This window comes from Lygodium microphyllum, chromosome 20, assembly GCF_053477565.2.
Source record: "Lygodium microphyllum isolate KBCC chromosome 20, Lygodium_microphyllum_v1.1.10, whole genome shotgun sequence".
NCBI classification, from domain to species: domain Eukaryota; kingdom Viridiplantae; phylum Streptophyta; class Polypodiopsida; order Schizaeales; family Lygodiaceae; genus Lygodium; species Lygodium microphyllum.
In genome coordinates, this window is record NC_141154.1 from 20,290,569 (window position 1) to 20,304,065 (window position 13,497).

Genomic DNA, 13,497 nt, shown 5'->3' on the forward strand with positions numbered 1-13,497 from the left:
AGCCGATGGGAGTTTTTGAATACACTCTTCTCTATTTCAGAGGCGGTCATGTTCATGCAGATGGTTGAGAGATTCGATGAAGGTGTTCTTTCTTCGAATCATGCTCTATTGACCTACAGTGGACTCTATAAGGTGGTTGCAAAAGCACTGTTTAAAGCTCATGTCTGAGGGCAATTGATTGAAGATAGTAAGAGCAGGAACATGGGACATGATCCGGGAGATTGCCGCCATAATAGTGCCCCCTGCATTTCCTGTCTCACAAGCCAGCAAGGGGTAATAACAGCAGATTAGCCGCCTCCAACTGTCGTCGGCTAAATGGAGAAGGTCGATACGAAACAGTTTGCACGATTGGTGAAACTAGTGGCAAGAGCATTTTATGACGATGATGTGAATGCCAAGGGCGCCAACAAGCCGAAGACTGACAAGTCGGACAGTCGAGGAATTGCTGTTGTTGTTCTTGATGCGTTGACCAGGCGCGAATGGGTTAAAGAGGATGATCTGGCAAAGAGCCTACGATTGCAACCAAAACAATTACGTCGAACTTTGCGGATTCTGGGATGAGACGAGAAAAGATAAGGCAGAGGCAATAACAAAGAAGAAGGACAGCAGCTTTCTGTTTGGCCACTGTGCCATCAGGCTTGCCTTCCCTCAAATTACTGATCTTCCATGGATTGAGAGCTACAAACTGGGAAAAATATGTCAATAACGCTGAAGAAGCTCTCCATGGAAAGCTGCTAATCAAGGAGCAAAACAAAGTATCGCATTTCTACGTTTTTTTTTACTCTGAATTGCAGAGTACAACTCCGAAGGAAGGAGCCATGGTGAATCTTGCTGACGACTGGCAAACTCTACTCGCTTGTCTCTTTCGGACACTCTCTGCGGGAAAGGAGCCGACCCTCCTTTCGTTCTAATCCTTTCGTCTATGAAGCTCACAATAGCATCCTCCCCAGCCAGGTCCATCTAACGTTAGCGGGTGAATCCCAAAGAAGTGATTATTGGCTGGATGAAACCGCCAGCATCAGAGCTTATGTATCCACCACTTTGACACTTGACGAACGACAGCTTGCAGCTTAATTCCATGAGATTCAGCTTGATCGTCGTAAGATTGAGGCAGAAAAAGTTGGATTTGATGTCTTGAAGAAGACAGAAACATCGTTGCAGAGACCAACTTTGAAGCGAACCACAGCAAGACTAATCTCGTTGATCCTTCCTCCTCCACCTCCACTACCTTTTGCATTTGGAGATGAAGAACACTCTCGACAGTGAATTCAAGCGTTTGTTGCAAAAAGGTGTGCTAACATAGTACAGAGGAATCCTCAAGATTATGATGCCCTTTACAATTGGGCTTTAGTACTCCAGGAGATTTTTCGGAGCAGACAGATTGGACTTCCTCAACCTTGAGTCAATTTGCGAGCTCAGATTATGATGTTTCTATACTCCCAGGAGATCTTTCCTATGCTGACTATATTCAAGCCGCTGAGACTCGTTTGGAAAACTTGTTGAGCCCTTGGCTAGTTCACGGCCATGGATGATCACTGAAGGGAATCATGAAATGGAGGAAATTCCGCTGGTTATTGAACCATTCAGATCTTATAATACAAGATGAAAAAGGCCCTACAAAGAGAGCGGATCAGACTCCAACCTTTATTGTTTTTTTGAGGTTTCTGGTGTGCATGCTTTGATACTAGGATCATACACTGACTTCAGTAGGGACTCTATTCAGTATAAGTGGCTGCAGGCTGATTTGGCCAAAGTGGATAGAGTCAGAAACCCTTGGCTCCTTGCTGTCATTCATGCACCATGGTACAACAGCAATTTCAAATATCAGGGTGATAGTGACAAAATGATGAAATCCATGGAGTTCATCCTTAAAGAAGCAAAAGTTGATATGATCTTTGCAGCCATGTTCATGCTTATGAACCCATGACTCGAGTTTTTCAGCATCACTTTGATCCTTGTGGCATCATCCACATAACCATAGGTGATGGAGGGAAATGAGAGGGATTGGCTAACAGGTTTCTGGATCCATAGCCAAACTGGTCTGAATACCGTGAAGCAGGTTTTGGTCATGGCATTTTGAAAGTGGTAAATTCTTCTCATGCTCGATGGACTTGACCTCATTATAGAGATGTTCTTTTGGAGTTTCTGAAATTCTCTGCTGAACTAGTAACTGCCAAGTTACGAAATGAACATGTTGATGTGAAGAGTGTTTCCCTTCCTACTGCAACTGTCATCATACACCTGAAAGTAAACAATTTATGAGATACTTCGGATTATCCTGAACATGAATTTCTTGTAACTCACTTGACAAGAAATATAGTGAACTTTGACATAAAAAATTTGAGTTCTTCTTGTTAGTCTCTTCCATTGCTGTGCCTTGAACCCCGTGTTCTGCAGCTCTCGCACGATCTCTTTGACATTTGTGGTGAACCCGACGTGAAAGTGCTGCGTCATCAGCAAGATGGGAGACTCGCAAGAAGAGATGTCAGATGATAATGTCATGAAGAACCTGTTTCAGTCATTTACCATGTATATGCAGCAGCAAGCTCATGCAAAACGAGACAGTGATGCTATGGATGCTTTGAAAGCTGTCCAACAGGAGATGAAGCAGTTTAATGGCCAGCAAGTGTCAACTTACTTGCATTTGTATGAAGAAAAGATGAAGTTTTTTGGAGTTTCTCAAGATGATTGGAGCCACTACTTCTTGCGGATCGTGGTGCGCGCTCTTGAAGGGCGAATTGCAGAAATTCAAGAGGCACATGCAGGTTGGGCTGAATTTAAAAAGGCATTAAAAGATGAATATTTCCTGGAGGATACAGGTCTTATGAATCGCAGGAATTTTTTAGCATGGGTTTCTATGCCCAATAAGGGACTTTCTGTTACTGCTCTTCTGCGAGAGTTTGAAAGCCGTTATGATCAGTTGGATGGGACTGAACAACAAGCCTTGGAGATGCAGAAAGTGGAGTTATTTTTGCAAGCTGCAGATGCTGATTTGCAGGAAAAGTTGGATGATCTTTTGGAAGATCAAGCTACTGATTCAGGTTTAAAGACTGAATGGAGACATGTTATTGATGCTGTGAATGCTCTTGTCAAGAAGCAGCGTAGGAGAGTCAGATTGCATCGAAATACAGGATTAGTTCCTGAAAAATCCTTGGAGACTTCTTCTTCTACCCCTGCTACTTCTTTGCCTAAGCCTACTCCTCCTGTTGTAAATCCACCAGTTCCTGCTGCTCCAGTGCCCTTATCTGTAGATGATGTTATTAAAGGCTTGGCGGATTTGACGATTGAAGCAGTCAAAGCTGAAGTTGGTAAGTTAAAGGAGCAACTTATGTCAGTACCTGCTGTAGCACCTGCTCCAGTGACTGCTTTTCCAGCTGGTCAAAGAAAAGGGCGACGATGTATTTGGTGTGATAGTACAGAGCATCAACACTGTAGAGATTGTGATGCTTTTCAGGAAGCACGTAAGAAGAATGTAGTGTTCTGGGGACAAGATGGAAAGATATGGCTGACAGAGACTGGCGCTCCTCTTGACACGAACTTCGATAAGGGAGGTATGAAGAAGCTTGTTGATGATATGGTTGCGCGATCAGCTTCTGTGAGTGTTAGAGGAGATGCTTCAGCTTTTGGAGTTCAGCTTGAGCAGAAATCTGATGGAGATTCTGCTTTATGGTCTTCTGCCTTGGAGATAGCGAGAAGAGGGAAAGTTCAAACTTCTACTATGACTTGTGTGGGCTCTAGCATCCGAGGAGAAACAGGATGGGATTCTCCTGTTGACAGGTATTCTATTTTTGCTTATATTGCTAAAACGCAGGGTTTAGATGCCATGGTTGAGGAAAAGAGAAGAAGAGATGAGGAGGGTCCTAGCTCCTCGAAAAAGACTAGAGGGGGTGACTTTGTTTCACCACCTGTTACAGCTCCACCTATGTCAAATTCTCCAACTCAAACAGGTTCCGATCAACCAATGGAAGACAAGCAGAAGGAAAAGAGGCAACCAAGAAAAGAGCCAGGATTCAAGCTCTTGTCAGACCTTGATATGCAAACGGATATGAGTAAGATTTTTCATGAAAGAATTTTGAATAGTGAAGTCACTTTTACTGTTGGAGAGACTCTTGGGATTGCTAGAAGAGAAATACAGGATCAGATGCAGGATCTTTTGCGGAGGAAACGACATGCGATGGAAGGACCTGCTTTACAGGGATTGTGGCATGGAGCTCTTGGAGAAGAGCATGATGATGCAGTGATGGTTGAGAATGCTTCTGTTAATCCGCAATTGGAGAAAATAGTGCAGCCTATGCAGTATGAAGATGATGAAACCCCTATTCTCATTCCTCGCAGCCATTTTTCACGAAGTCATTGGGCTAGAGCAACCACTGAGACAGTGGTAAGGATTGGAGAGAAACAAATTCCCTTGATTGCTTTAGTTGATCATGGTTCTGAGATTAATCTTATTGCTCGAGGTGTTTATGAGAGTGGCAAGTGGCCTATGGATGCAGAGCATGGCTGGCGCACGAGAGCCGCCAATAATACTTCTGGTGATATGTATGCTGCTTGTCCGAGTATCAGAATTTCTATTGGTAATGTTGAAGAGGATTATCATTGCTTTGTTCAGGATTCATGCTCTTATCCGACTATTCTTGGACAGCCTTTCATTATAGAAGCAAGAATGGAAACAAAAGTGATGGATGATGGATCAGCTTATGCGCGGATACGCAGTAAAGATGGTATGCGAGCTGTTCAGTTTATGACTGTTGGGGTAAATCATCCGAGAAACAGAGACTCCTTGCGTGAGGCACCACTACCTGCGAAGGAGTTGGATTTTCATTAGGTACCGCTGTCTTGCGAGACGCCAGTGGTACGGAGCGGAGAAAAGAGGAGATCTCGCCTCCTGGCAGCCAGTCTTTCTCCAATAACTTTGTTGGATTTACTTCAGATAGTTCGGTAAGTTATCAGAAAATTTCAGATTTGCCTAGAGCTGCCAGGCAGTACATTGGTCGTAAGGAGAAAGAGATGAAGAATGCAGGTATTTTGCAAGCAGAAGAGCATGTGGATGGATTGTATGAAGGGATGTCTTATGCAGATACATTGTTTGAGATGAGAGCAATACTGAAAACTGATGTATGCAAGGGTTCAAAGATCATACCTGTGCAAACCTTGGATATGTTTCAGGAAATTTCTGGTTTTATGCTGCAAACAGAGTTAGAGGCTGAGAAAACTCAGCAAGCTGAATTTATGGCTGATCTTGATCAGCTAACAGAATTGCAGAGGGCTGAATTCATTCAGCCAACAGAGTTGAATGCAGAAAAATTTCTGCATACAGAGTTTCAGGATGCATCTATGCAGTCCATAGAGCCGAGGGCTGAATTCATTCAGCCAACAGAGTTGAATGCAGAAAAATTTCTGCATACAGAGTTTCAGACTGCACCCATGCAGTCCAAAGAGCTAAAGGCTGAAATTTTTCAGCCAACAGAGTTGAAAGATGCTGAAAATTTGCAGAAATTGCAGCAAAGGAAAGAGTGCTTGAATGATGCCAAGGTTGACACTAAATATAAAACAGTTGATAAGAAGGTTAAGCCGGTTGCAGGCCCGCTTCCTTCTGACAGTGATGAGCAGATTGAAAAAGCTATGAAGTAGCCTATGTTGAGGGATCCTGCAAATATTGGACATAAGTTTTCAGGGCTGAAATCCGTCTTTGCTGTTAATGAAGTCATCATAGTTGGGCATATGGTTGGATATTATGGCAGAAAGCCTTCTCCTGCAAAGGTGGATGCCATAAACAGGATTGCAGAGTATTGCACGACTACTTCAGAGATGCGAAGATTTGTGGGAGCTTATGTATTTTACATGATTTGGATTCCTCATTTTGCTCATATTGCAGATGTTCTCTATCAGCTGTTTCGAAAGGGGCAAAAATTTCATAGGGATGATGAAGCTGATGGAGAAACAGGTTTACTAGAATCAGAAGATGGACTTGACCTGTTTGTGGACTTAAATGATCCTGGATAGTTGGCACATCCGGAGGATGCGCAGGTTTAGAGGGGGTGGATGTCGTATTGCTGCGCATTCGAGGTGTATAAGTCACCCAAAAGTTGTGCATGGGATTTGGTACTTTGTACATATTTAGTTGTTGTGATTACATTTATTTTCTGCGTATGAGTATAGTGGCGAGTATGAAGGGTTGCTTTAGGCAGGATCAAGGAGACAAGACATTACAATTATTCAAACAAATGCATGAGGAGGGTATCTCTTTGGATTGTATCACAATTGTCTGCACCTTAAAAGCTTGTGGCATGGCTGGAGCTATAAACAAGGACTAAGGAATACATGCTGAGATTGATAAGATAGGGCTATTGAAGACAAATGTGGATGTGGGCATTACATTAATTGATATGTAAGCTAAATATGGTTGGCTGGCAGAGGCACAAGCAGTGTTTGAAATGTTTCCTTATCGAGATCTAGACACATGGAATGTCCTAATCACAGGATATGCTCAACTTTTGAAAGGCCACGTTATAATTCTATAGTGATCTTTTGCTTCATCATGTCATGTGATGACATAGATTTTCTGAGTCAAGTATCATATCTATGCTGCGAGAATAACTATGAAAACCTTTCCCATGAAGCTTGGAATGTGGTTAACTTGGAAAAGGGAATCACAAACAAGGCGGATCTCTTTAATTAGGAAATAGAGCTACGAAGGCTAAGGAGGAGTTTTTGAAAGGCTAAAGAAGGAGGGAAAAGGAGAGCCGTGCTTTGAGGGGAAAAGAGACTAATTTGGGGAATGTTGGAAAAAGCAAAGATGCACGGAGGGCTATTTTTGAAATGGAGAGCTATTTTTGAAATAGGTGGCTTTTTGGGGGAAAAGGGCTGAATTCGAAAAGAGGAGGAGACGCAATGCTGTCATGGGGGACGTGATTGTGTCTGCAAAAGTTTTACGTAATCTTGGCATGGACTATAACAGTATCTATACATGTATCAACGATTGCATATTGTTTCGATGAGAATACAAGATTATGGAGACATGTCCAAAGTGTGGTGCTCACAGGTATCGACAGGACTTGCAAGGGAAAACCATCCCTCAAAAAGTTCTTAAACACTTTTCGCTTATCCCCCACATAAACCACATATTTGGTACGTCCAAAATGGTGAGCTTGACAATGCGGCATCATGCGTAGAATAGGTCCACAGATGGAGTTCAACGAATATCAACGAATTCACAAGAATGGAGCCACATTGACTCTACTTTCCTAGGCTTTCCTCGAGAGCCAAGGAATCTTTGGCTTGGTCTTGCTATGGATGGCATGAATGCATTCGGTCTGTGCTTAACTTCTTACAGTGTGTGGCATATAGTCCTTGTCAACTACAATATCTCTCCATGGCTTTCTACGAGGAAAGGACATCTCATCCTTAGCTTGCTCATTCCCAGCCGCTACAAAGTCAAAAATATGGATATGTATCTTTGTCCATTAGTTGATGAGCTTAACATTTTATGGGAGGAGGGGGTCACTATGCAAGATATGAGCAAGCGCGATGGTCGACGGTCTGCCAATATTCGAGCCATTCTTATGTGGACCATGCATGACTTTTCAAGTTTCGGAGAGTGCTCAGGTAAGCATATTTCCATTCTCATTGATAATATCTATCATAGCTCCTTCAAGTTTGCATTCACTGGATAGAGGTGTTCGGATAGGTCTGGTTACCTCAAGTTATCATGCATGTCCATTGTGTGGGTCACAGCTAAACTCTCGAAGGTCACAAACCATGAAGAAGATGGTATATCAAGGACACACTGCTTTCTTGCCAAAAGGTCATGAACTCAGGGAAGGTTTTCTTGGACGACCTCCAGCACGTATGGATACCCAAAGCTGGTACGAGCTGAAAATGGTTCACATGGAGTCACATCCAAACGGAATGCAACGGTTCTCAGTTTTCTACGAGTTGCCATATTGGACACCCACTTATAGATCAACCACTTGTTGGATCCCACGAATATTTTCAAGAACATGGGCAGCTTGCTATGAGACCACATCAAAGGAAAGAGAGACACTGTAGGGACACGAATGGATTTGAAGGAGGTAGGCAAGATGGAGACGCTTTGGCTGTACTCGAGTGCTGATGGTCACTTGTAGCTACCTTGCGCTCCTTGGGTTTTATCCACTAAAGAAGAGCGCATTGTGAAGCAAATAGTAAAGTCTATCCGCACTCCGATGGGTATGATGCGTTCTCTCAAGTCCATGTTTTCTAAAGACGGCCAATTATCAGGGCTAAAATTCCATGATTGGTATAAGATATGTCAAATTTGTACTATGAATGGACTGTAAGTGGCCTGCGTATTTTGCTATTTGGAGTATAGTCGTTGTTCATAATGCTTCCTCGTTTGTGGTAGTTTGTACTACCAATCGCAATCGCAGGATGCCTTACTCTAAAAATACGCGGAGCTATTTACAGGTTGTTGACTTTTAGTGCAATGGATCTCATAGAAGAAGATTAAGATATCCTTTATTGAATCCGCACAGCGGGGAGTAGTGGAGATATGATCAAAGTAATGTTTCGAGCATAGATAAGAACAATATGCAAATAGAGGGATCGATATTACAAGGGGTGGAGGCCATCGAAAGCTTGGAGCATGTAGAAGAGCCATCATGGGTAACAATGATGGAAATACAAGAGTCTAAAAATTCTTTGAGAACGAAGTGAACTCATCCTTTTGTGGTGACATGTCTATTGATCTTCCAATGTATGTGGAGTTGTGCCAAGAGATTGACATGGGACCATAGGGTACTTCATACTTGGAGCATCCATCTGCTCAATTCATTAACAAATCTCTTATAAGGGTACATAAGATATGCATTTTAAGTAAGATTATAATTTTAAGATTTATATTAACGTGCTTTGTATGATTTATATTGATTATGCTAATATCAATTTTTGTCTGTGCAAGTGACCTTTGTGGATATTTAGATCATTACGATGAGTCAAGGGATGAGTGACAAGAAGCTAAAAAAGGTCTTTACGCGTATATCTCCAGATAAGATGGCTCGATTCACAGATATGGTAGACCAGGAGCTGTCTCAGACACCACCCGGCCACTCTATTACATTTACTTCCGTGCGCTCTGATGCTTCAGTTTCCACTAGACAAGGTCGATGCTCCAGACTTGGTCCAGATAAAGGGAGTGGTTCATGGGGATGCTACGGAGATCTGGATGCAGTGAGCTCGCAGTTAGCTCAGGATATAGGTGCTACTCCTCGCTTTCATGGGCGGTTTGAGAGAGCGTGGCTCAGGTGGTTGCTGTGGAGGTACCAATGCAGTGTCTCTATCTCATCATTCTACTAGAGTTGCGTCACCTCCAAGATTTGTTACACATATGGGGACGTCTACTCCAGACACTCCGGCTTTTGCTCAGCCGTTCGCAGATCCACTCCTATGGGGACATCTACTCCAGACACTCCGGCTTTTGCTCAGCCGTCTGCAGATCCACTCCTATGGGTGCTACTCTGAGAAATACTACTCTAGTAGGTACACCAGATATACAGGGGTCTCCCGGATATGCCCAAGAGCATGGTCACAAGTGAAAGAGAACCCATCTTAGGCAAATCCCAGAGGGGTATGCCTACCTTGTAGATGATAGGTCAGGAGCCATCATCATGAATGATGAGGAGAGGAGGGTGATGGATCGCATGAGAGAGTTGTACCAATAAGTTTTTTGGCACAACGTCTTGGATCATTGAAGGAACATACCAGAGGGGAGCAAGGACTACATAGTAGCATCCTTGCATGAGGAGTTTCCGGTACTAGCTGCAGCAGATAGGTTTTCTATAGGCTAGATGATAGAGTGCATGTTTGCATACATGTCACACAAATGATCGGATGCATGCAAGGCACTCAAGAGTGGGGCTTCAAAGCCCAAGTGGCTAGACGCGGACGATTGGCGCTAACTCAGGGAGGAGGCTACAGATTCTCCAGGACATTGGAGACAGCAACGCGAGGCGGCGAGGGCACGACTAGAGGCCGGAGTGGTCCATCATCTTGGGAGTGGCAGTCACATGACACATCTAGAGGACTTTGTAATTTTTTCTTTTATTATGCTTGCTTATATTTTTGTAATATTCTTTGTAGTGACAATTGTGTTTCTAACAGTTGTATTTTATTTTCTTTGTAGCACTTCATTACAAACCACGATCCCATCAGCCTTGAGACTCGATATGTAGAGAGGCACGGTCTCACTGCATTGATCGACTGATTGTATGGACACGGAAGTCCTATAAGTCACTCATCTTTCTTGTCCGTAGTTACTAAGTTTAATTAAAATGCATTATTGTATGGTAGACTGACGTGTAGTTGTTTCTTTTTTTGTAGAGTCCGTTTGATGCTCCTTTGCGGCACGACGAGGTTTCGGATGGCGAGGATCTATAGCTTGCCCTTGGATCCTTAGAGCTCACATACTCTTCTTTTTTGGTCACGTGATATGTGTAGACATTTTCTATGTAGTAGTAGTATCTTGCCATGATTATACCGGTCGCTTTCAATATGCGATCATGTATTTATTTCATGTATCAGTGTTATGATTTAAGTACACTTTGCCTTTACTTACACGAGCATTGTACACATTATTGAAACTATTTTGTATGGCCCAAATAAAGCACATAGTCCACAATTTTTTTCCCCCCTGTTATCGTCGCTATTATCATCTCAAATTTACTACATGCATCACTATTAGCGTCGCAAAACGTCATTATCAACGTCGCTATTTGCGTCGGTATTTGCGACGCTAATACCGACACAAATAGTGATGCTAATAACGACGCTAATACTGACTGCTCTATGGCATCACCAATAACAACGTTGTCGTGTTGCTGCGCATCTGAGCCGTGAACACCTCCATTTCTGTTGTGCATTTGTGTTAATTTCTGCGTGTGATTCACTGTTTGTGTGGCGCATTTTAATAAACTACATTCAATGTATGTATATATTCCCTTAACTGTATTGCATATTCGATGCTTGTAACAGGAAGGAAAACATATCCTACCCTTTGTAGACCGTCCTGTTTGTGGGAGCATCCGAGACTTGGGACAAGCTTACAATGAGTCCTTCACTGAACCAGATGGTAATCAGGACTCTAGTGATAAGGTCCCTGATTTTGTTGAGACTATGATATACTGTCCAAACGAGGCCGTTCGTATGGTTGGTCGCTATGCATCGAAGGAGGAATGGATACATATGGAAACATCCAAGGATTTCTTATCAATAAAGATTTTAAAGCACACATTACAATTTGGGACTTCAAAAGAAAGAGATCAAGGGGACAAGTGTGTTATGAATAACATACTTCAGTTTATTCAAACATTTGTTTGCTGAAAGATATACGTGTGAAAACAACAATGAATCAAGGTTTGCTACCCATGTTTATGGAAGAAATCTCATCTTTCTTAAAGAAGGATTTGAATGGCGAAAGGGGGGGGAAAAAGTTCATTGAATCCAGGACCTCCCCGTGCTCGAAATGGGAGAGCTATTTTTGAAATGGGTTGTTATTCTTGGAAAAGGGGGGAATTTCGGACGGGACTGAGGAGGATCAGAGTGCTGGATTGGAGGCGAAAAGGGGGGGGTACAGCGCATCAATGCAGGGTTCGAATCAGCTGCTTTGTGGCAGGAATTCAGGCTCCATCTATGGGAAGGCGAAGTCTAAATACAGAAACTCAGGCTTCTAATGATGCTGCCGCGAAACTTACAAAGGGGGAGTCAGAATCTGCGGAACTCACGTCAGCGTGGAGGTTCCGCTAGATCCTTATGCAAGGGAAGCAAAACACTTCACTGAAGTTCGAGTTCTGCACAGAGATGTACGGATTGTTTTAGAGGGTGTTGATAAGTTCAACAACTTGATTTGTTCAGTTCACTATACCAGTGGTGATGTTGCAGTAGATCTTGGTCCGGAGTTGCTTATGAATGGGTTGGCAAAAGTTGTTGAATGGAGTGCCAAATTACTTGAAGAAGAAGCACGACGGCGGTTAAAGTCTACTGAGTTGCTGGCAAACTCTACTTGCTTGTCTCTTTCGGACACTCTCTGCGGAAAAGGAGCCGACCCTCCTTTCGTTCTGATCCTTTCATCTATGAAGCTCACAATAGCATCCTTCCCAGCCAGGTCCATCTAACGTTAACGGGTGAATCCCAAAGAAGTGATTATTGGCTGGATGAAACCGCCAGCATCAGAGCTTATGTATCCACCACTTTGACACGTGACGAATGACAGCTTGCAGCTTAAATCCATGAGATTCAGCTTGATCGTCGTAAGATTGAGGCAGAAAAAGTTGGATTTGATGTCTTGAAGAAGACAGAAACACCGTTGCAGAGACCAACTTTGAAGCGAACCACAGCAAGACTAATCTTGTTGATCCTTCCTCCTCCACCTCCACTACCTTTTGCATTTGGAGATGAAGTACACTCTTGACAGTGAATTCAAGCGTTTGTTGCAAAAAAGTGTGCTAACATAGTACAGAGGAATCCTCAAGATTATGATGCCCTGTACAATTGGGCTGTAGTTCTCCAGGAGATCTTTCCTATGCTGACTATATTCAAGCCGCTGGGACTCGTTTGGAAAACTTGTTGTGCCCTTGGCTAGTTCACGGCCATGGATGATCACTGAAGGGAATCATGAAATGGAAGAAATTCCGCTGGTTATTGAACCATTCAGATCTTATAATACAAGATGAAAAAGGCCCTACAAAGAAAGCGGATCAGACTTCAACCTTTATTGTTCTTTTGAGGTTTCTGGTGTGCATGCTTTGATACTAGGATCATACACTGACTTCAGTAGGGACTCTATTCAGTATAAGTGGCTGCAGGCTGATTTGGCCAAAGTGGATAGAGTCAGAAACCCTTGGCTCCTTGCTGTCATTCATGCACCTTGGTACAACAGCAATTTCAAATATCAGGGTGATAGTGACAAAATGATGAAATCCTTGGAGTTCATCCTTAAAGAAGCAAAAGTTGATATGATCTTAGCAGCCATGTTCATGCTTATGAACCCATGACTCGAGTTTTTCAGCATCACTTTGATCCTTGTGGCATCATCCACATATCCATAGGTGATGGAGGGAATTGAGAGGGATTGGCTAACAGGTTTCTGGATCCATAGCCAAACTGGTCTGAATACCATGAAGCAGGTTTTGGTCATGGCATTTTGAAAGTGGTAACTTCTTCTCATGCTCGATGGACTTGACCTCATTATAGAGATGTTCTTTTGGAGTTTCTGAAATTCTCTACTGAACTAGTAACTGCCAAGTTACGAAATGAACATGTTGATGTGAAGAGTGTTTCCCTTCCTACTGCAACTGTCATCATACACCTGAAAGTAAACAATTTATGAGATACTTCGGATTATCCTGAACATGAAATTCTTGTAACTCACTTGACAAGAAATATAGTGTTCTTGACATCAAAAATTTGAGTTCTTCTTGTTAGTCTCTTCCATTGCTGTGCCTTGAACCCCGTGTTCTGCAGCTC

General features: G+C 42.9%; 2 pseudogenes; both read left to right on the top strand.

The window, feature by feature from the left end:
• Positions 1-315: 315 nt before the first annotated feature.
• LOC148018725 (purple acid phosphatase 18 pseudogene) lies at positions 316-2,115 on the top strand (annotated as a pseudogene).
• Positions 2,116-8,967: 6,852 nt separating this feature from the next.
• On the top strand, positions 8,968-13,213 carry LOC148018726 (uncharacterized; annotated as a pseudogene).
• Positions 13,214-13,497: the final 284 nt, after the last annotated feature.